This window comes from Ursus maritimus, unplaced genomic scaffold (genome assembly GCF_017311325.1).
Source record: "Ursus maritimus isolate PB19 unplaced genomic scaffold, ASM1731132v1 scaffold_5, whole genome shotgun sequence".
NCBI lineage: Eukaryota > Metazoa > Chordata > Mammalia > Carnivora > Ursidae > Ursus > Ursus maritimus.
The window spans coordinates 15,225,289-15,249,102 of NW_024426663.1; the positions used below are offsets into that span (position 1 = coordinate 15,225,289).

General features: G+C 37.3%; 1 protein-coding gene across 11 annotated transcripts in view; it reads left to right on the plus strand.

Moving 5' to 3' along the window:
- Nucleotides 1-23,814, plus strand: part of MCTP1 (multiple C2 and transmembrane domain containing 1) — a 506,242-nt gene that overhangs the window by 226,199 nt on the left and 256,229 nt on the right. The gene's annotated exons all lie outside the window — the stretch shown is intronic.

The window sequence follows — 23,814 nt, forward strand, 5'->3', positions numbered from 1 at the left end:
CCACCTTAGAGACAGCCCGGGGATGGACCCTGGGTAGACTATGGAGCATCCTGCTCACACTGCAAAATACTAGCTATTCGGGGTGTGGAGACCTGAGGGCCCTGAGAACCCACAATTCCAATTCCAAAGGAAGCTGAATTTGAGTGTAACTCCTCCAACAAGGAGGGGGGGCCCTAGGCCTCTAACAGGTGTTAGACAACCTGAAATGTGCTCCTGACATCATGCAGTCCTTTTTTTTCTCTTCCAACCCTATTTGATATCCAGACTTAAGGTGTGGAAGGAACCAAATTAGGACTACAGTTTATAATTCTATCTCCTGTCTCTACAAGAATATAATAGAGAAAATAATTTAGTGTGATGCTGGATTTTTAAAGACTAGAAACCGTACAACTAACAGATTTAATTTTTGCGTAAAAATTAGTGAATGAAGGTATGATTGGAAATGTAGAATTTTAACACATTTAATTTTCAAAATTAACCATCTGGTGAAGTAGCCAAGGACAAATTTTCGTTGAATTGAACTGCTTGTCTCAAAAGCAATTACAATTAGATTAGAAAAAGAAAATAATTCTCTTGATATGGTATTATTCTGTTGTATGTACGTATACTACTTTTTTTAGTTTGAGGAGTATTCTTAATTACATTCTGTTGCATCATTTGATTTAAAACAGAATTGAATCAGCCATCAGGAGATCAAAATTTTAGTCCTAGATATGCCCTCCCAACAACATTAAATACATATGCACATAATTATTTAATACAATGTTGTTTGTAATTATAAAATGCCTATACATAGGTGAGGTGATTAAATAAAATATGGTACATCCACATGATGAAATATTATGCAGCTATAAAATAAAGAATAAGGAAAATCTCTAGGAATTGATATGAAAAGAGTTATAGGGGGGTTCCTGGGTGGCTCAGTCGATTAAGCATCTGACTCTTTATTTTGGCTCAGGTCATGATCTCAGGGTTGTGGGATTGAGCCCCTCATCAAGCTCCTCGCTCAGCAGGGGGTCAGCTTGAGATTGTCTCTGCAACCCCCTCTGCAACCCGCCCTCAAATAAATAAATAAATCTTTAAAAAGAAAAAAGGAAAGAGTTACAGGATATTATTAAGTACAAGGCAAAGTACAAAAGGTTATTGATAGTATGGAATGTAAGAAAGAAGGGAGTATAAGAAATCCTGCATTATCTGTTCATTCATTCACAAAGAAATATTAGAAGTAAAATCCAGAAACTAATGAGATTAATAACATACATAATATACGTAAGAACAGGTATCAAGAATGAGTGATGGGAATGGGGTAAAAAGGATAAGGAGAAAGTGATTTTTCTCTGAGTAAATCTTGTGCAGTTCTAACCCTTTAATTACGGCAATATTTCAGAACCAACTAACTAAATAAATAAGTAAATATCAATTAGGGTGTAGGAGGAACCCAAAATTAATGGTAACTATAACCATACCTTAGGGGGATGAGGAATAAAAAAAACTTATCAAAGTGATCATGTAAAACAATATTTGGATTACACACCATAATACTCAAGACAAAAAGCACTATACATGATATACTCTGGAGCATGACTATCAATTCTGAAACTACTTAATGTGTATACTGGGACTGAACAAATAAGCAAATGTATTGTGGATAATGAGAGCCGGTTTTTCCACTGTTGGAGAAAGAAGTTACAAAACCAGAACAAGGGAGAGCTGCAATGAAACTTCTGTTTTTAGAGAAGCATCAGTATGAACTAATGGTTTTTAACACATATACAGATAGAAATTAAAATGGATAAAGGTGTGTGTGGGGGGGTACGTGTGTGTGTATGTGTTTCCTACATCTATCTGCTGAGAGGGCCTAGAAACAATTGCAAATGTATAATGACAGAGTAGCAATTGACCCACGTTGGGTCCAGATTTTGGTTTCTAAATACAATTTTCCCAAGAAAAGTAAGCTGTGCTCCTAGCGAAATGGTTGATTGCAGATCTGGGCCAGGGAAAGTACAAGATAAGCCTGGAATAGTTTGCAGACCCAGACAGTAAGGAAGTAATAAAAAATTGATGGCATGATGTCAAAACAACATAGAAGCCAACTTAAAAGAGCTCCTAGTAATCAAAACTTGGAGAATTTCAGTAACAAAATAAATGATGGTAATAATGAATTCTAATCCATTGAATAATATAAATACGAGTTCATGCTGCTAAGTAAATAACGGAATAAATAAATAAGTGGGGGAGAAGGTACAGTTTTTACTTTTGGTAGAATTCCAATGAACAAATGTAGAAGGGAAAATAAAAATAGAAAATCACCTTTTAACAAATAACACAGTAACATTTTGCAGGCAAAAATTATCAATAGATGCTAAAATTATATGTGCAAATTTATGATGAGAAATAGGATATTTCCATCACCCCAAAGTATTTTCTAACAGTATACGTATGAATTAGAATTACAAAGGGGGAAATAGTAACTTTACAGTGGAGAAACTTGGAAGATACCACCTTACCCAAGTGTAATGAGAGACAGGTATCATGGACTTCCTGATAGGATGCACTGAGAAAGTCATATCATTTCTCTGACATTCTTGCCAAAAAATACACAAAGGCAATGTGATCATGAGAAAACATCAGACATACTCTGACAATATATGATGCTAGTTATCTGACCTCAGTAGCAGCTGCCCTGCGGACACGGGGCACATGAACTCGTCCCACCGTTCCATGTCTCCACAGTTGTCAGTCTGGATGGCACTGTCAACACACACTGTCTTTCCGATGGTTGCCAATTACTCTCTACATTTGTCTCTGTCACAAAAAGGAATTTTTTGAAGTAGAACAAGAGGGCCATATTCTTAAGAAAAATGGGAAAAAAATGTTTTGTGGAAGTGAGGAATATCCACATGTGTTTAAAATGCAAACTCCAATCCAGCTTCACTGTTTTACTTACTTGGCCTGACATTTATGAGGTTTTTATTGAGTTGATATAAGAGGAGATATTTAAACAAAGGAAACAACCTGAGTTAAGTATCAGTTTGATTAAAATTTATTTTAGACCCACCTGTGAATGACAGATGTGTTAAGTATATGATTGGATAGGTCGTATTGGGTGACTTTACCCTTGTGAATTTATATAAGTAGAGGATAGTTAAATGGAGAAGGATCATTGGAAATGAGCTTGAAACACTGAAGGCATGTGGGAGTATAGTTTTGAGGGCCTCAACTGCGATTATGGTGGGGGAAATGGAGGAAAGGAAAATATGAGAGGCACTTGAGGGGAATGTCTGGTAGCATCATGGATGAGGAAGCTCAAAAGAATTATTGAGATTTAAGGGTCATGGTACCTGGGAGCCATGTGGCTTTTGGAAAAAGGTGAATGTCAGCAAAAATATTTTCATAACTATTAAAACTAGCAGAAATTGACTTTTATCATTTATTATATTGATGCCCTTACCTACAGCCCAGCAAAACCAAAATGCCTATGCCCCCTCTGTTGCATATCACCCTGGCATGGAATAGTGGAACGGGAAAACACTTCACCATCACCTCCATCGCTAGAATGTTGTTTGAACTTTTCATCTCCGGAATCTTCCTTCATACCTAATGGGCATGGAGTTGGGCTCAGCAGTCAGAACTGGCTGTCATTCTTCCATTTTTATAAACTTTTTTGCAGAAAAACAAGTAGATGACTTCTTGCAGTGCTACTGCCTCTTGCTAAGTTTCATTGTGTCTGCTTTAAGCAGCCTGATGAACTAGAAACACATGATCTTGAAGGGTCTGATGCACATAATTTCAAAGCCAAGTTCAACATGTTATTAGCTATGTGATTTAGAGTGATATGTATAATATCTCTGCTGCAATCATAGGGCTCCAGAGTTAGCAAATAAAAATACAGATGCTCATTAAATGTGAATTTCAGATAAACGACACATTATTTTTTAGTATAAATATACCTCATCTAATCCACAGTATAATGAATATAGATAATAATATTGGACTATAACTATATAATAAGGATTGCTACACTGGCAACATATGACAATTTATAAATTTATCAGAGTAATATGCTGAACTCCTCAAATTTACACAATATTACGTGCCAACTTTATTTAATAAAAAATAAATACAAAAATTTGTCAAATAAGTAAATATATTTCATGTAATATTTAAGACATACTTTACTAAAATGTTATGTATTGTTTATCTGAAATTTCAGTTTAACTGAGTTCCTTTCTGGCAGCCCTGTGACAATCATCATGTCTTGTTATTATTAGAAATATGCCATTTATATTTTAGTTGGATCGGGTTTTTCAGGACCATATTATAATCTACCACATTTGAATGTAATGTCTTGACATGATTCTTTGCATTGTTAGTAAAATAAGAGCAATCTGTGTATTGATGTCTAGTGATAGCAATTACCTATAATTTGATTTCTTGTAATTTGCACCATGGAAGACGTATTAATTTTCTAGAACTACTTTAACAAATCAGTACAAACTTGGTGGCTTAAAAAAACAGAAATTTATTATCTCACAGATCTGGAGTCAGGAGTCAAACTATCAAAGGTGTGGTAGGGGCACACTCCCTCCAAAGATTCTTGGGAAGAGCTCTTTCCTGCCTCCTCTAGTTTCTGTTGATTCCAGACGATTCCTTGGCTTATGGCAGCACCACTCTGACTTCTGCTTCCATCCTCACAGGGCATTTCCCTCCATGTCTCCAAGTCTCCAGTTTCTACCTCTTTCTCTCGTAAGGACAGTCATTGGATTTCAGGTCCACCCTAAATCCAGGATGATCTCATTTCAAGATTCATACCTGAGGTACATCTGCAAAGACTGTTTCCAAATTAGGTCACATTCACAGGCACAGAGTTGGAACTTAGACATATCTTTGGGAGAACCCAAGTCATTCCACTGGAGAAGACAACTGATTCTCTTCAAATAGTAGGAACAAATTTAAATAATCAAAAAAGTGAGCCATATTTTATGTCATCTAAAGAAGGTCTTAGAACTAAAGTAAACTATGGCATATAGCATTTGAATGAGGCATTAGATCATCTGCAGAAAAAAAATGTGATCCATGTGAACTTGTTTATTGTGACTCTAACAATGTTAGACGTCCCTACACTGAGTAGAGTTAGAGAATTCCAGTCACTCTACTCTGTGAGTCTGATGTGTCACCGCCAAGGAGTTTCCAATTGCTCTGAGAACAGTGTTTTCAGGTAGGAGTCAGAATTCTAGAAACCTGGGAATGGGAAAGGATCTAGAAGGTTTTCCCCTGCAAGCTTCACTTTTCTCACAGTTTAGTGAAACCTCACTAACTGAGACCATTATCAGTTATCAGACAGCCAGATCTGAGGAAATGATTGGAAAGCATTTTTTTTTCCAAAATAAATTCAATTTTATAAAACTGAAACATTTTTTGTATTCTTAGTATAAACAAGCCCTTTTCAAGTTGGAGGGCCTGCCAGCAATTTTGTCATTAGATGTAATTTATGAGAATTTTAAAGAAAGTTATTCTCTGAGTGTGAATTATGCCTCAGGGACGATGTTTGGTGTTTACATATATTTCCTCTAATCTTCACAGGGTTGGCTACAAGGGCAGCTGCTACCCCAACACGTTCACTCACCTTTTGGTGTTCAGGATCTTCTGGTTTTGACCCTTAAGAATTTCTTCTATGGTAGAATGGCCGTATATCCTGGTTTACCTGGGACAAGTTTTTTTTTTTAAACCGTTAACTGTCATAATTGTTAATAGTGGTTCATTTCACTCTCAAAATGGTCCCCATTCTAGAGACGTACTATATATACTGATGCTTTCTAGAAAAAATTCTGGTCCCATTAAAGTTGATCAGAAAATTAAGCACTGTGAGCGTTCCTTTTTTCCCAGAAGGAGAATGCAATTTGTATCATCAGAGGAAGGTTTATCTCTGAGCAGGTTTGAAATACTTTTTTTGGCAGCTCCTTCTTTAGATTCATAGTCTTCAATGAGCTATTTTGATCAAGAAAATGCCTGTCATGTTACCTTTTTGTGCTAAGATGGTGAATTAGTCAATTTTTTTTTTTTTACATTTCTTACAAAAGGTGGAATCAGGTATAGCTTGTTTTACCCAATATAGGCACAATCATATTATATACCTGTTAAATGTCATTCCTTTCACCAGTTTCCTACCATTGGGGAATTTTTAAAAAAATGACATGACTCAGAGTTTTAATAACAACTATTTCACATAGTCTATGATCTGAAGTTAAGCTTTATGTGTGTGTGTGTGTGTGTGTGTGTGTGTGTGTATATTTAAAAAACTGAACATTTTCTGTATTTATATATAAACACATATATACACACACAGGCACATATATACATACATATTATACTATACATCTATAAGCTTCTGCAGAATATATATATATTCTGTTCTGTTTTTCCTATTTTATTTTCACAGGTGCAGAAAACATCATTCATTGACAAAGATTCCCTTGCTACATGTTAATATCACTAAAGCCATACAATTACTAAACCCTGAGAATGAACTTCTACCTGAGATTCTGTAAATGACTCTAAGACTGCACCATTGTCCTAGAAAGCTTTCTGCACTGGTCTTAACACTTCATTTATTCTGAGCCAGAGCAAAGGGTTCAGTAGCTCTTCTCCAGGCTGTCTGCAGTGCTGCATACATCAGGGTATTTCCTTCCTCAAGATTCCCAAGGTTGGACAAGAGGTGACGTTCTTTACCAAATGAAAATCTGAAACTCTTTAAGCCACACAGCAACTACAGCACCCATCTCCAAAAAGAGTCTGAAGGTGATGTTTCCATATATGGAATACAGTCAGATCACACCTAGCTAAATAATATTTACTTTTAAATGTGCTATTTCTTATATTATTATGGCTACAGACTTACTTTGCTTAATTAGATTTAGATAAGAAGAAGGACCAACTTTTATTGAACCTTTGCAAATAACTGCATGCCATGCAAAGTAAAAGGACCCAGGAAAGGCAGTGTTGTTCTCAGGAGTGTATCAACAAGGTCAATCAATGTGCATCATATTTCCTTCAGAATCTGCACAGACTTTGCCAATTGTGGATTTTTGGGAAATATGTTTTGATTTTCTATAGATGAATTTGACTTAGAATAAACATAGTTTAATTCAGCATCTGTTAACAAAAGATGATTTTAAGCTTAGGCCATTTTAAAAGTGCATCTCTGAGTTCCATTTATTAGACATTGTCCTCAATTCACCAGAGGTTAATTAGCTCATATTCTTGATTTTCCATATTTAGACTTCTTACAAATTATGTTTCTTCTTGACATAAGCATAAAGGAAATTTTATGTGTTCCCGCATTTTGATGTATTGTGCCCATAGAGAGAAATAGCCTCAGGAATTTAGTTATATATTCCCTGAAATTGGATTGTATGAAATACACAAAATTATCCTTTCCACAAATTTTGAAATGTCAAATTGGCACAGCAGCCCAATTAAGAATGAGTTTGCATTTTGGGTGCAACTCTTTGATATAGCCAAACCTTACAAAGTTATAGGCCCATTGATTAAGATTATTTTAAAAGAGGACATTCATTCTAATTAGCACTGATTCAATCTTCTAAATGTGGGGTTGAGAGGAAGAGACTAAAGGAGCTTTCTCATGTGCTAATTATAGAGTAAGCCATTAAAAACAATTCCAATATTTAGAGCAATATTTAAAGCAGTGTCTGTTCACTTTCCCAAGATCCTATTTCTACTGCTGCTAATCTTGGTAACCTACTTGGTAATCTACTTTCACAAAATCATCTGTCTTTGGAGCAAAACAGTTCTGGAAATCCCAACTTTCAAGTCCCCTGGCACAGCTGATGAGGTATTTACTCCTGGTGGCAGTTTCAGCATACTTTTAGAAACCTGTACCCATGGGCTGATTCTTAGCAGCCTCAACAATCATTTCCAGCAAGGTCTGGGACTTACTGTGTGATTTTTCCAGAAGACACAGTGTCTTGTCTTTAGCTTACAGTAGGGACTGTGAGGCAAGCATGAGGGAGAACAGAGGTGACCCGTTGATGACATACTGAATGCTTGAGATAAGTTATTATAGAAACCAATCATCTTTGTGTGGAAGACAGTAGAGTCTCCTCCTGGAAGGGATGACATAAGCAAATGGGGATAACTATAATTTAGGTGACAATTACCCTAAGGAGAAAAATGTATTACGGACAATGAAGACATTGGCAAATCTCCAAAGCCTTAAAATTGGTGCAGTAGTGTGTACGCCAAAATCATCTCCAAGTGATAAAATCATTTTAAAACTACAAATAAAATCTTCCTGGAAGTCAATTTATTGCCATCCATTGTGTCATGGGCATGACTATGAACATGCTTCCCCTTACCCCAACAGGGCATGTAATAGCATGTCAAAAAATAATACTTTAAAGATGGCCTTGGCTAAGTTAAGTTTTCTTTTTGTTTTGAAAGCTTTTCCCTGTCCCAAAAAACAATATCCCATGCCCAGTATGACCCTTAGGTTCAACTGAACGTCAGCCTCACAAGACTATCCAAGGCCATACTTGACACCTCTTCAGGAAGATACAGGTCAGGGACCACAACTCAACAACAGGATAGCATCAGCTATCTCTTGTTGCAGTCCATGCAACAACCCCCACAGCCATCTGGGAGTTGTCTTCCTTGGCTCTGCAGGTAACACAGTGCAGGTGGAAGAAGACAAGATCACACTGAGCAGGCGTGAGAATCACTCTGGTATGAATGCCTCATTTCTCACAGGAGCACCAGTATCTCTTATTATAACTACTTCATAGATGTAGCTTTTTTTTCTTTTTAAGATTTTATTTACTTATTTGAAAGAGAGAGCAGGAGCCCGGGTGGGGTAGAGGGTGCTGGGAAGAGGGAGAAGGACAAGCAGACTTCCCGCTGAGCAGGGAGCCCAACTCGGGGCTCGATCCCAGGACTCTGGGATCATGACCTGAGGCAGACACTTAACCAACTGTGCCACCCAGGTGCCCCATAGATGTAGGTTTTATGGACTTGTCCAGTTACAAGAATTGTTACACTCGGGGAATCCAAAAGATACAGCTTCCTGTCACATGTTTCTACTTCTCCCATGCCAGATGAAATGTACCAAGTAGATCATTTTTACCATTTGCTGCCTAGCAACATAATTGACATATTCTCTATTCAGTTTAACAGAGAAATAGAGGAACTGAAGGTCATATTCTCAACAAGAGGGAGCAAGCATTGAGAAAATTAAGAAAATACGGGGTATTCCAGTTGAGCCTAATTGTATCAGACAGTCCCTCCTTGCTCGTAAGTGCCACAGGAAGGGGTTCAAGGCGAGGTGGCGAGGTGATTCCAGCCTTTGGAGCTACCTCGGAGCTGTTTAGGAAGCACCAGAGTCAGTATAAAAACACCTTGACAGTTTCATTAGTCTGAATTTAAGACCTGACCCTGGAGAACAGCAAAGTCAAAAGAATCTTTGGACAGGCACACAAGTACTCAGAAAGGTTGAGAAGTAGCTATGGCCTCGCCTGTGTTATTAACCAAAGTAACAGCACCTTACAGCAACCATAACAACAAAGGCAGAACAACAAATCGGGTAGCTGTTTTATGTGGTCTAAACATGATAACCCCTTACTACTCTTTCTGCTTATTTTTTTTATAAACAATTGACCATGGTCATAAAATACTCAAAATCAGAGTAAAAGCGGACCCTTTTTGAGAGGATGTGTTCAGTTTGGGTGAGGCCAAACCTTCCATCCATCCAGAAAATCAATCATGTTTTACTACCTTGTGTTGAGAACAGTGACCAGTTTTTCTTCTGAATTACCAGTCCTCTCTTATACAAAGCTCTTTCACCAAGAATTGTATTTAATTTTTTTTCCAAATTACATTTATTGAGATATAATTTACACAGAGTACAACTTCCAGTTTGATGACTTTGAAGCAGAAAACTACAGCCGTAACTAGCACCAAAACAAAAATATAGAACATGTCCATCACCTCAGTTCCCTTATGAGCTTTTGTGGTTAATTTTCTCCTTATACTTCTGGCAACAACTGATCTGATATCTGTAAAAAACAATTTCAAATTTCCTTAATATGTGTGTATCTTAAATATACATGCAGATATATGAAATGACAGGTGATACATTTTAGAGATTGAATATAATTAATTTTGTAAAGCATAAGACACTGGTTTTACTGCATTGATGTTATCCTTATAATTTGAATGCTATTTACATTTCAAATATATTTACATGCTGACAAAATATGTAAATAAAAACTACTCGGTGACCCTGGTGGAAACTATGGACTTTAAGTGATAATGATATGTCAGTGTAGATTCACTGATACGAATGTACCGCTGTAATGGAAGATGTTGATAGTGAGGAAAGCTATTCATGTGTGGGGAATAAAGAGTATAAAGAACTCTCTGTACTTTCCAGTCAACTTTGCTATGAAACTAAAGCTTTTCTAAAAATCAGTCTATTAAAAAGAAAAAAAAAAAACACAACACAACACTGTTCTGTGGAGATCAGGTATCTTTGCTCTGTCTCCATTTTAATTTAGCTTAACTATATAAAATAATACAACTATGGTTGATATTAAAAACTTAATGGAACCATAAAATTTTATTCAAGGAAAAATCCAAATCCAAAAGCATGCAGCATTGTCCGAAGTTTAAAACAACTATACTTTAATCACTAATTACTAAGGAAATGCAAATCAAAACCGCAATGAGATATCGCCTTACCCCTGTCAGAATGGCAACAGTCAAAAAGATAAGAAATAAATGTTGGCAAGGATGTAGAGAAAAAGGAGCCCTTACACACGGTTGGCGGGAATATAAATTGGTGTGGCTACTATGAAAAATAGTATGAAGTTTCCTCAAAAAATGAAAAAATAGAACTACCATATGATGCAATAATTTCACTACTGGGTACTTCCTTGAAGAAAATGAAAACACTAATCCAAAAAGATATATGCATCCCTATATTTATTCAGCATTATTTACAGTGGCCAAGATATGGAAGTAAATAGATGAATGAACGGGTGGTATGTGAGTGTGTATGTATATGTGTACATTATATGTATGTGTATATATAATGAAATACTACTTAGCCATAAAAAAAGAATGAGATCTTGTCATTTGCGACATGGATGGACCAAGAGGATATTATGCTAAATCAGACAGAGAAAGACAAATACCTTGTGATTTCACTTATACGTGGAATCTAAAAAACAAAACAAAGAGACAAACAGTTGCTTAAATACAGAGAACAAACTGGTGGTTCCCAGAGGGGAGGTGTGCGGGAAAATGGGAGAAATAGATAAGGGAAATTAAGAAGTAACAACTTCCAGTTATAAAATAAATAATCCGTGGAGATGAAAAGTACAGCATAGTGAATTTATCAATAATATTGTAATAACATTGTTTGGTGACAGGTGGTGACTACGCTTACGATGACCACTGAACAATAGAATCATTGGATCAATACGGTGTTACACCTGAAGCTAATATAACACTCTGTGTTCATTATACTTCAATAACTAACTAACTAACTAACTGACTAACTAACCCAGAACGTAATACAAGAAAACAAGGAGATAGAAATTCTGCAGCTGGGATTGAGAGACGTGGGAAAAGAATAATAAATCTAATTTATGAATTTCCATGAGAATAGAGGAGAAGAAATAGTTGCTGAGTTAATGGATGATAATTTTTCAGTTCCGACAAAGGATATAAATCCATAAGTACCCAAAACATGACTTACAGCAAGCTCAGTAAATACCAGAACTCTAGATCTGGATACATTATAGTAAAACTCCAGAACACAAAGGCAAAAATATTTTAAGAGCAGCTTAAGAGAAAAAAAGATCTATACATGAATGACAATTTGACTGCAGTTTTCACAACAAGGACTCGGGTTAGAAAACATAGTTATCAATAATCCCTTGAAGGGCTGAAAGAACCTATCAATCTGGAATTAGAAAATAATTGTCCACTTCGAGTTATCTATCTAGCAAAATAATCTTCCAAGATTGATGGCAGAATAAAGCTATTTTGAAATGAGTATCTGAGAGGATTTGCCATTGCCGAGCTTCACCAAAAGAGCTTCTAAAAAATGACCTCAGGAAGAGGAATCTCAGCCGTGAGGGCTAGAGAGGAACAGTGAGCAAAGGAGTCGGTAAACTTACAGGTATCATTAAATAAGCATTGTTTACATGAAGTAAAAATTGTTATAATGTCTTGTGTGATTTGTAGAGGACTAAATGAAAATACCGGGTGACAACTTATGAGTCAGGAGTGGAGGGTTTGGAAATATTCTACAACAGGATGTAATGAGCACCGGGTGTTATATAAGACTGATGAATCACTGAACTCTGCCGCTGAAACTAATAATACACTTATGTTAATTAATTTAAATTAAAAAATGGAAAGAGAAAAGATATTCTACAGACTGTATTACTCAGCAGGGGAGCAGGTATGAACTTCAGAATTGTTGATGTAAGGAGGCATGTTAAACTTGTCAAGAATAACTAGTAAACGAATGGAAATAGAGGGTAGACTTGGGGCACCTGGGTGGCTCAGTCATTAAGCATCTGCCTTCAGCTCAGGTCATGATCCCAGGGTCCTGGGATCGAGCCCTGCATGGGGCTCCCCACTCGGCGGGGAGTCCGCTTCTCCTCTGCCCCTCCCCCCTGCTTGTGCTCTTTCTCTCTCTCTCTCTCAAATAAATAAATCTTTAAAAAAAATGTAGACCTTAAAAATTTGCAGAGAGGTAAAATGAAATTTAAAAAATACAAGGACAAAAAACCCCATATTTTTAAAAATGAAGATACTACTTATTCTAATTCAGTTTAATTGCATACATATTTATATCCAGTCTTAAATTTTAGTGATAATTTACCTGTTCTGTAAGACAAGTATACAAATTTTCCAGTTAATTAGACCTCCTATTATAAAATCAATCTCATTTACATGAACAAAGTGTTATGTTATATATCTCTCTCTGATATAGACAAAGAGAACACATTTAGCTGTCTTTTTAGCCTAATTTAACAAATAATTTGTCGTTCAAGTATTTTTGGTGATCAAGCAAATTAAGAATTCTGAGTTAAGTCAACTTAAAGAACTTTTTTTATAACTGCTTAATATTTATTTACCCAGTAATTCCAACTATCTTTAACTCTTGGTTTAAAATCTTAAAAGACAAAAAGTTTTCTTAATTAAGGCTGTGCCATTAATGTACTTTTTTGTTCTTTACTTTATCTTAGTGACCAAGACACCCATGAACTAAAACTCTGCCATACCCTTTGAGCACTTTTTTTCTTCCATTTATGTGGAGCAAGGTTTTGAGACTCTTTATTATAAATTTACGTGCATCTGTGAATCTCAAAACCAATCAAAATATGAGCTCTATTAAATTTGTCATACTGACTGTACAATCTTGTTAATTTCCCTCTGAAGGCAGGCAAAGGTACCTTCTCCAAAAAAAAAGTATATGTGTGTGTGTGTGTGTGTGTGTGTGTGTGTTAACATTGTTAGGGGATAGCTCTTTTGCCCTTGGGATAAAGTTATCTTGCTCAATTGTTTGTTCAGTCTTTTTAAAATTAGAAATATTTCTGGGGCACCTGAGTGGCTCAGTCAGCTGAGCATCTGAGTCTTGGTTTCAGCTCTAGTTCAGCCAAAAGGCGTTGGTGAGTGAGTATTCGCTCACCCTAGAGTTTCTTTCTGGGGGTTTTGGTCACTCTTCAGTGAGACCAGACAACCACATGGAACTCCTCAAATACAAAACAAAGACCACAGAATTCCCCAGGTCTGAAATATTCTCTAGAAATCTGTGAAACTGTTCTGAGCTTCCCTTCCTGAAACCCCTGAGGTACCCTAGATACCAAACTATCCCTTCAGTCTCTCTCAGGCCTTCAGGACCATTTCACTTTTCCCAGGCCTCATGTTAGATGGCAAGATGCCATAAAACCACCGAACAAGAGTCCTTTCAAATGGCCCTTAGACTTTGACAGGAGAGAGCTCTGAACATGAGCTGGAATTGTCACATCTTTGAAAAATCTAGTATTTTGTCGCCCTTAAAGAGCATGGTCAGGGAAGCACAAAGGCTGATGTCTGCTGACTTTGAAGTCCCTATGAGGCAGATTATCTCTGGTGTAGAGGCTGCTTTTAGGCAACCATCTCGAGTGATGGAAGACTGAGTAAGGTAGAGTGACCCACAGTGACCACCTGGCTGAATGCAAACAGGCCATTAGAATGACCCATCTTGAAATAGTCATGATCCCTAGCTGACCAATGGACACAGGTATCAAAAAAAGGAAAATTCCATACGTTCCCATACCTCCTCACCTTCCCCCTTAACTACAGCCGTCCACCACTGTCTCCTCACAGACAGTCTCTCCTCCGCTGTCCTGCCTATTGCTCCCTTGCGGTATATTCGATAAACTTCTATCTCTTTTGTTCTGCCTCAGGTGAATTTTCTCACCATCTGCACTGCTGGTCTCCACCCCATCGGGTCGCCCCACACGTGGGTCCTCCAAGAACTGTAGAAAGAAAATATTTCAATTTAGTTATGAATACATATTAGAAATATCTCACTTTTTTTTTTTTGGCAGTTAAAAGTCTCTCTCCAGGCCATAGCAAAGATTCACTCCTAAGAACGTTTATTGGCAAGTTTTCAGCATTTATCTTTATTTTATTCTAAGAGCAAACACAAGGTTTCTAGATCAAAGATCAGACAATATTCCTTATAGTATTGGCTTCCCGTGCTTCACTCTCTGCCTTCAGAGAGATGCCATGAGAACAAATGTCAGCGGTGTTTTCAGGGTCTCTGTACTGTGCAGAAGAACCCGAAATTACACAACTGGGGAGTTTTGTAAACACGGGCACAGCAGCCCTCCTCCCCACTTAAGAGAGAAAAGCAGCGGATCTTTCTGAAGGGAACAGATCCTCTCTTGAGAAAGAGAAGACTCCTAGATCTTTACAACCGTTTGAAATGTAAACTCATGGCTCTAAGTCTATCAAGCAAGTCCTACTGTATGAAAGGAAAGTGGCTCTGGGGAAAAGCAGACTTTCTCTATCTTTATAGCTTCTACTTGTATTTCATCGTTCATTATGCCCCTGTTACTTATCTCACCTTTGTGTTAAGCGTGGAATTTGCCCATTGTGAGTATGTGTAGATGTTCTGCTATTAAGGTCTAAACTGAAACGATCTTTGCAGTTGAAGAATGACCAATTTGTCACTCACAAACATCTTTCAAATGCAGACTGATGAGTGGTCTTAAGTTTTAAAGGATTACGGTTTTGTAACAAATGTGCCAAGAGACATTGACTACAGAATTGTGTATTCAGCATTTTCTAAATTTTCTAGTGTTTTGAGAACTTATTACCTATTGAAAGAAGTTATCAGAGAGTAATTCCTAGTTAAATTTAGAAAAGAATGAACAAAGCTTTCTTCTTTATTAAAGAAAATGTGAGTATAAATTATAAGAATAAAATGCTTTTCCAAAAAGTACATTCAAGTGTAAAAGTTCTCAAACTTTAGTCAGTTATTTTAAATAACATCTTACTAGCAGTCTGTCATAGAAGAAAAGACCGTGTTTTTTAGGTTAGGTTATGTCGAAGCAGAGCCTGAGACACAGATTTGAGTTCCTTTGGGGGATAACCCTACGAAGCAGTGGTAGGGGTGACAATAACACAGGGAAGGGAAGGAGGTCAGTACAGGGTGAGTGAAAAATCGGGTTACCTCTGGGACCTCTGAGACATGGTATAGAATGTCCCCAGCAAGTCCTGATGAGTAACCAAGAAGATGGACTATTCATTTAATAGCTTCCATTTGCCATTTGCTGAGGTCTGCTCTCCGGGGGTGTATCATCATGGTCTGGGCCGTGGATGCATGAAGCACGCTTCTGTGACTGCAGAAAGTCACAAGTGCTTGAGGAAGGAATGGAGGGAGAAAGTCTTTGGTGTGTAGGAAAGCTGAGAGTGCAGACAGGGTACGGCTGGAGAGTGGCATACGGTGGGCATCAGAAAGACAGAAGTGGGTCACTGAAAAGCTAAGCCTTATATGTAAAATATGGTAACAAGAGCATCTGCCTCCTAGGCTTGTTCTAATAGGATTCTACATATAATGTTTTAGAGCAAGATACAAAGTAAGCCCTCTGATCATCTACAAGGCATAACTCCGAGATATTGTGGGTTTGGTTTCACTGCAATAAAGTGAATATTGCAATAAAGAGAGTTAAAAGGATTTTTTGGTTTCCCAGCACATATAAAAGTTTTGTTTACACTATGTTGCAGTCCATTAAGTGTGCAATAGCATTATGTCTAAACAGACAACAATGTGTACACCTTAATTTAAAGATAGTTTATTGCTAGGGGTGCCTGGGTGGCTCAGTATTTCCAACATCCAACTCTTGGTTTTGGCTCAGGTTAGGATATCAGGGTCATGAAATTGAGCTCAGCTATGGGCTCCATGCTGGGAATGCTGCCTGCTTAAGATTCTCTCTCTGCCTCTCTTCCCTGCCCCCCCCCAACTCACATTCTCACTCGCTCGCTCTCAAAAAAAAAAAAAAAAGTTTATTGCTAAAAATTGCTAACCATCATCTGAGCTTTCAGCTAGTTGCAATCTTTTTGCTGGGTCAGGTTCTTGTGTCCATGTTGATGGCTGCTACTGATCAGGGTGGTGGTTGCTGAGGATTGGGATGCTTGTGGTAATTTCTTAAGATAACAGTGACATTTGCCACATCGACTGACTCTTTCTTTCACAAATAATTTCTCTGTAGCTGTTTGATAACATTTTATTCACAGTAGAACTTCTTTTAAAATTGGAGTCAATTCTCTCAAACCCTGAAGCAGCTTCATCAGCTAAGTTTCTGTCATTTTCTGTATCCCTTGTTGTCATTCCAGCAGTCTTCACAGCATCTTCACCAGGAGCAAATTCCATCCCAAGAAACCACTTTCTTTGCTCATCCTTAAGAAGCAACTCTTCATCTCGTAGTTTGATCATGAGATTGCAACAATTCAGTCACATCTTCAGGCTCCACCTCTAATTCTAGTTCTCTTGCTGTTTCCACCACATCTGCAGTGACTTCCTCCACTGAAGTCTTGAAGAACTCCTTTAAATCCAGGAGCATTGAAATCAACTTCTTCCAAACTCCTATTCATGTTGAGTTTTTAGCTCCTTCCCATGAATCACAAATGTTTTTAATGGCATTTAGCACGATGAATCCTTTCCAGAAGGTTTTCAGTTTACTTTGCCCAGATCCATGAGAGGAATCATTATCTATGGCAACTATAGCTTTACAAAAAGTATTTCTTAAATAATAAGACTTGAAAGTTGAACTTACACCTTGAGCCACATGTTGCAAAATGGACATTGTGTTAGCAGTCATGAAAACAATGTTACTTTCATTGTACATCTCTCCATCAGAGCTCTTGGGTGACTGGGTATGTTATCAATGAGCACTAATATTTTGAAAGGAATATTTTTTCTGAGCAGTAGGTCTGAACAGTGGGCTTAAAATACTCAGTAAACTATGTAATATAAACAGATGTGCTGTCATCCAGGTTTTGTTGTTCCACTTATAGAGCAGAGGCTGAAGATTTAGCATATTTCTCAAGAGCCCTACAATTTTCAGAATGGTAAATGAGCATTGATTTCAACTTAAAGTCACCAGCTGCACTGGCTCCTAATAAGAGAGTCAGCCTGTCCTTTGAGACTTTTTTTTTTTTTTTTTTTTTTTAGTTTATTTAAGTAAACTCTACTCCCAGGGTGGGGCTCGAACTTATGACTTCAAGATCAAAAGTCACATGCTCTTCTGACTGAGCCAGCCAAGTACCCGATCCTTTGAAACTTTGAAGGCAGACATTGATTTCTTCTCTCTAGCTAAAAAAAATCCTAGATGACATCTTCTCCCAATATAAGGCGATTTCATCTACATGGAGCATCTGTTGCATAGTGTAGCCACCTTAACGAACCATCTTCACTAGATCTTCTGCGTAACTTGCTACGGCTTGTACACAGCACTTACCTCCTCACCTGGCACTTGTACGTTATAGAGATGGCTTCTTTCCTTAAACCTCATGAATTAACCTCTGCTAGCTTCCAGCTCGCCTTCTTCAGCTTCTCCACCTCTCGAACTCAACAGAATTGGAGAGAGCCTGTGGCCTTACCCATAGGCTTTGGCTTATGGGAACATTGTAGCTGGTTTGATCTTCTGTTTAGCCTACTAAAACCCTCTCGGGATCAGCAATAAGGCTCTTCCACTTTCTTATCATTCATCTGCTTGCTGGAGTAGCACTTTTAACTTCCAAGAACTTTTCCTTTTGCATGTATAACTTGGCTGTTTGGCACAAGAGGCCTTGCTTTTGACCTATGTCACCTTTAAACTTACCTTCTTCACTAAGCTTAATCATTTCCAGCTTTTGGTTTAAAATGAAAGATGTGCAACTATTCCTTTCACCTGAACACTTAGAGCCCATCGTAGGGTTATTAATTGTCCTAATTTCAATATTATTGTCTTGGGGAATAGGGAGACAGAGGAGAGGGAGAGAAATGGGGAAACGGCCAGTCGGTGGAATAGTCAGAACACATACAACATTTGTCACTTAAGTTCACTATCTTATATAGGCACAGGTCATGGCATCCCAAACCAAGTACAAGAATAAAATAAAGATCACTGGTCACAGGTCACCGTAACTATAAATATAGTAATAATGAAAAATTCTGAAACATTGTGAAAATTACAGATGTGACACAGACATGAAGTGAGACTATGGTGTTGGAAAAATGCCTCTGATAGACTTTTTCAAGGCAGGGTTGCCAGAACCTTCAGTTTATAAAAAATGAAATATCTGCAAAGTGCAATAAAACAAGACTGTATCTGTATTTCCATCATCACCAACAGCAACATTATTATTAGCATGATATTAACTGAAGTGTTATTGGTTAAATAAGTGAATATTTCTGAATGAGAGCTGCAAGGACTTTTTTTCCTATTATTTTTAGTTAGTATATATTTTCTAATTGGTTCTGGCATTCAGCTTTAGTGTTTTTGTCTTTTAAGGATTTCTCTTTTATTCAGCTTACGTTGTTGACAGTCTGCTCATTGTACGTCTTTATACAATTTATTCCAATGCCAACGGCCCCTCTGCCTCAGAGAGAAAGAAAAGCAGGGTTCTTGCTAAGAATTGAAAAGGCAATTGCTTTTGTGATGTTGAGGATATTTCTCATAGTTTTTTTCTGACTTTTAAAAGCACAAATCTTATATTATCTCCTTAAATACCATACTCATATTTCCTTAATCATGTTGGAATTGAACTTAGAGATCATTAAAATGTAATTCTGGAAAAGAATCATTATCAGTTTTCAAGATGGCAAGAAAAATAAAGCTAGAGAAAGCAATTCATACTGCAGAGTATTTAAAATTATTTGAAATTTATTTTAACTGAGTTCAGTTTCACTATTCTGATTCAATAACCTTGAGATACAAAAATGTTCTTTACTGTTATGAATTATAGATGTCGTAGAGGAAGTCGATAGGTTTTTCTTTTTACTCCATCACATGTACCAAAAAAATCAGTAGAGTAAAAAGACAACTCATCTCAAATGGATAATTATTACTCTTGAAATATATTGATGGAGAGTATCAGTAATGAGAAAAACTGAGCAAGGTTAACATTTTAATTTTTCACAAGAACATAAGGAATTGTTCTTAAAATTTTATTAACAATAATAAAAACATTGTAGATTTACCATTGCTTAATAACACATGTAATATTACTTCATAGATTTCAAACTTCTGATACATTTATGAGGCTCTTTCTTCCTATAGTTTGATGTATAATTAGGTGTCATGCTTGGGGGTGGATGGTAGGATCTCGTTTATGGCCTTGTGAAGACAAAGCATTGCACACACTACTTTTAAAAAGTCCAGCATAATTGATAGGAAGAGTACTAATGGAAGTCTCAGAGGAAAGTGACCTGGGCCATGCCAAGGAGTGCCTCAGGTTGGTAAAATTCTGTAATTTATCTACCGGGAGAGCCTATGATTAGGTCTGGAAAATAGGATGTAAGAAACTGGTCCAAGAAAATTGGATTTAAGACATGTGATGGAAGCAGAATTAAATTGACCCCTAGTGATCTATGTCCTTGTATTCATTTTCTCCCTGTTAGTATGGGTGGAATCTGTGAGTATGAGGGGATATCACTCCTGTGATTATAGCATATTATGTTATGTGGCAAAAATGAAGGGATTTTTGCAAATTTCGTAAATGTTTCCAGTCAATTGTCTTTAAGTTAATCAAAGGAATATGATCTTTGGTGAGCCTGGCCTAATCAGGTGAGTCCTTTAAAAGGAACTGGAGCCCTCCCTAATATAATGAGATCCTCTTGCTGACCTCAAAGAAGCAAACAGCCATGTTATGAACTAACAATGGAGAGAAATGACCTCTAAGAGCGAAGGGCTTCAGCCCTATAGCTGCAAAGAACTGAATTCTATCAACAACCTAAAGATTTCAAGGTCCAGATGAGAACTCAGTCCAGCTGACACCTTGATTGCAGACTTCCGAGGCCCTGAGCAGAGCTCACAGTTAAGCCAAACCTGAACTACAGAAACCTTGAGACAAGAAATATGTGTTGTTTAAGTCATTATGTTTAGAGCAATTTGTTACACTGTGATAGAAAACTAATACCCGGTCTAAGTTAAAAAGAGACAAAAGGAATCTTCTTTGTCTTTCCATCCTGATTGTTCATCCTGTTTCAGCTTTCCTGGAAAATATGACTTAAAAAAACACTCTTTGAGCCATTGGACTTAATCAAATCTTAAATAGTTTCCCTTAATGAGGTTAGAAGGTACAGAACCAAATAAATGAACATATGAAATTATCAGGTGCCAAGTTGTTTTCAAAAACCTACTTCCAAAAATCATTTTTACAACTTCCAATGCACAAAATTGCTAAAGAGCATTTTCATTCTGCTAAAGCATTAGCATTTGGAAAATATATTAATTAATTCTTCAGATAGCAAGCATTTGAATGCAATAGAAGTCAATTGTCACATTTCTAAGAGGAAATGGAGAGGTTAGGGAAGATTGAAATGACTCAGAAGATACATTGCTGTTCTGTGAAGGCTTGTAAATCAGCCCAGAAAAAAGCAAAAGGCCTCAATATCTGTTAACATTAAGGTGTTTTTGAAAGCTATATCTCTCTCTCAAGAATAAATGTTAATATACACCTTCAGTGCTTTTAGTATCTATGAAAAGTAGATTTGCCTTAGCTTGGAAGAAACTACTCTAATTGATAGGGAAGCAACTTTAAAGAAAATAAGTTGAAATCTAAAAACACACACAGAGCGCGAGCCTCGGAGGACAATACAGCTGGAACTTGAATGTAATTCTTCAGTTTCTGCAGAGCCCGGTCACAATGTACAACGTCTGTGGCAAACAGGACCAATGTCTCTGACAGCAAAGAGAAAATCAAGATTTTTGGACTTTATAATTTTTACTCACTTTCGTAAGGAGAACGTAATTAAATGGGAAAGGCTTAAGCAAACGGAATAAGCCCATAAAACTCCCTGTGTAAAACCACACTCATTAAGCATTAAGAAGCTTTCCAAGTAATCTTGCGTTTAACAGGGAAAGCTTTTAGGCTTTCATGGGGTCATGCCTAGGACTTATCAAAAATAGTGCGCTATGTCCTAAACACAAATAATGCACTGTAGCTCTTATTTTCTATGCATACACATTAAGTTATTTGTTCAGGTTATGCAGATGGTCCTGGCGACTATCCCGAGGAAATCCCAAGGTATACCCTGAATTACTCCATCATTAAAAGACTTGTGCTCTTTTGCCTCTGAAATATTTTTTTAAAGATTTTATTTATTTGTCAGAAAGAGAGAGAGAGAAAAAGAGCACAAGTAGGAAGAGCGGCAGGCAGAGGGAGAAGCAGGCCCTCACTGAGCAAGGAGCCTGATGCGGGACTCGATCCCAAGACCCTGGCTTCATGACCTGAGCCGAAGGCAGACGCTTAACCAACTGAGCCCCCAGGGTGTCCCTTGTCCCTGAAATATTATTCCCTGTTCCAATCTAAGACAGATTCTATTTTTAATTGTACTTCCTTTTGGAACTCTATAAATAATGCCTTTTGCAGAATTTATCTTCAACGTAAGTCAGAAGAACTCCTCAGAACACCATAGATATGAAAATGAACACAGAAAAGCACAAAGTGCACAAGTGTTAAAAATTCATATCCGTGAGCATTTACTGAGCAGCTAGCCTGCGCAACACCTCGCACGGTGCCAGTTCTAGGAACCCACTGATTTCTGCAGCACCGCAGCCCTGCAAAGTCCTGTGTGGGTAGTGATACAGACGACAGTGGTGCTGCTGATGATTATAATTATCAATTAGAGAATACATAGTATTGAATAATAAAAGAATAGAGTATAAAATTATTTTGAGGATTTAGTGAGTTGAGACGTGTAAAGTGACAAGGACAATGCCTGGCCCACAGAAATCATGCAACAGGTGTTAACTTTTCAAATAAAAAGAACAATCACAAATGGACCTAAGCTCAGGGCTCGGGTGCTCTGAGGTGTGAACTACTGGTCCTTAATGAAGAAGAAACAAAAAGCCTGTATTATATTCTTAGTAAAGCAGATCGTGATCAAAGGACTGAAGTTTAGCCAAGGTCCTGATAAGTCAAACCAAAGTGGATACTTTGATACAAGACATGGAAAACAGAAATATTGCACACCGTAAAACTTAACACAATTATATCTCAGTAAAATTGGGAGTTGGGGAAGAGTAGCTGTCTTGGACCAAAGAACAGAAGCCACACGTTGAGAATGGCAACATTGTTACATCAACTTAGTTACTTCTTGCTCTATGGTTTTGCAAGAGGAGAATGAATTTCTCTCTAGTTCAGTCCACTATATTTTTCTGATTGCTTTGTTATGGTATCTTAGCCTGCTAGCTAATACACTGATACTCTTTTTAATATAAAGAAGACTTTTATTAGTTCAAATAAGTTTCCTTCTGGCTTTTCTTTTTTTTTTTTTTTCAATTCTCTGGCTATACCATAAATATATTTTTCAAGGTAGACTCATTAGTTTTCTATTGCTTTGTAACTAATGTCCACAGGTTTAGCAGCTTAAAATTATATCCATTTAATTGTTCACAGGTTATGTAGGTCAGGAATCTGGGCTCGGCATGACTGGGTTCTCTGCTCAGAGTCTCACAAGGTCAAAATCGAGGTGTCAGCTGGGCTGAACTCTTATCTAGAGCTCAGGGCCCACTTCCAAGTTTATTCTTGTTATTGGCAGAATTCATTTCTCTGTGGCTATAGGACTAAAGCCCCTGCTTTCTTGTCTCTGCCAGTCAGGGTTTTCTTTCAGCTGCTAGAAGCTCATCTCAGATCTTTTCCATGTGGCTCCCTTTATCTTCAATCCAACAATAGCATGTCAAATACCTCTCATGCTTCAAATGTGACTTTCTGCTACCAAGTAGAGAAAACCCTATGCTTTTAAAGGAAATTAGATGAGATTCAGTCCACCCTGACAATCTCCCTTTTGAAGAACTCAGAGTCAACTGATTAGTAACCATAATTACATCTGCAAAATCCCTTTGTCCTATAAGCAGCATAATCACAGATATGACATCTCATCATATTCACAGTCCAGAGATTGAGATGAGAAATCTTGGGGGTACATTTCAGAATTCCTCCTACTCCAGCAGGGAGGACATTTACCACCAGCTACCAGTAATGACCGTCTCATTATGTGCTGAGAGGACCATTAACATGGAATTT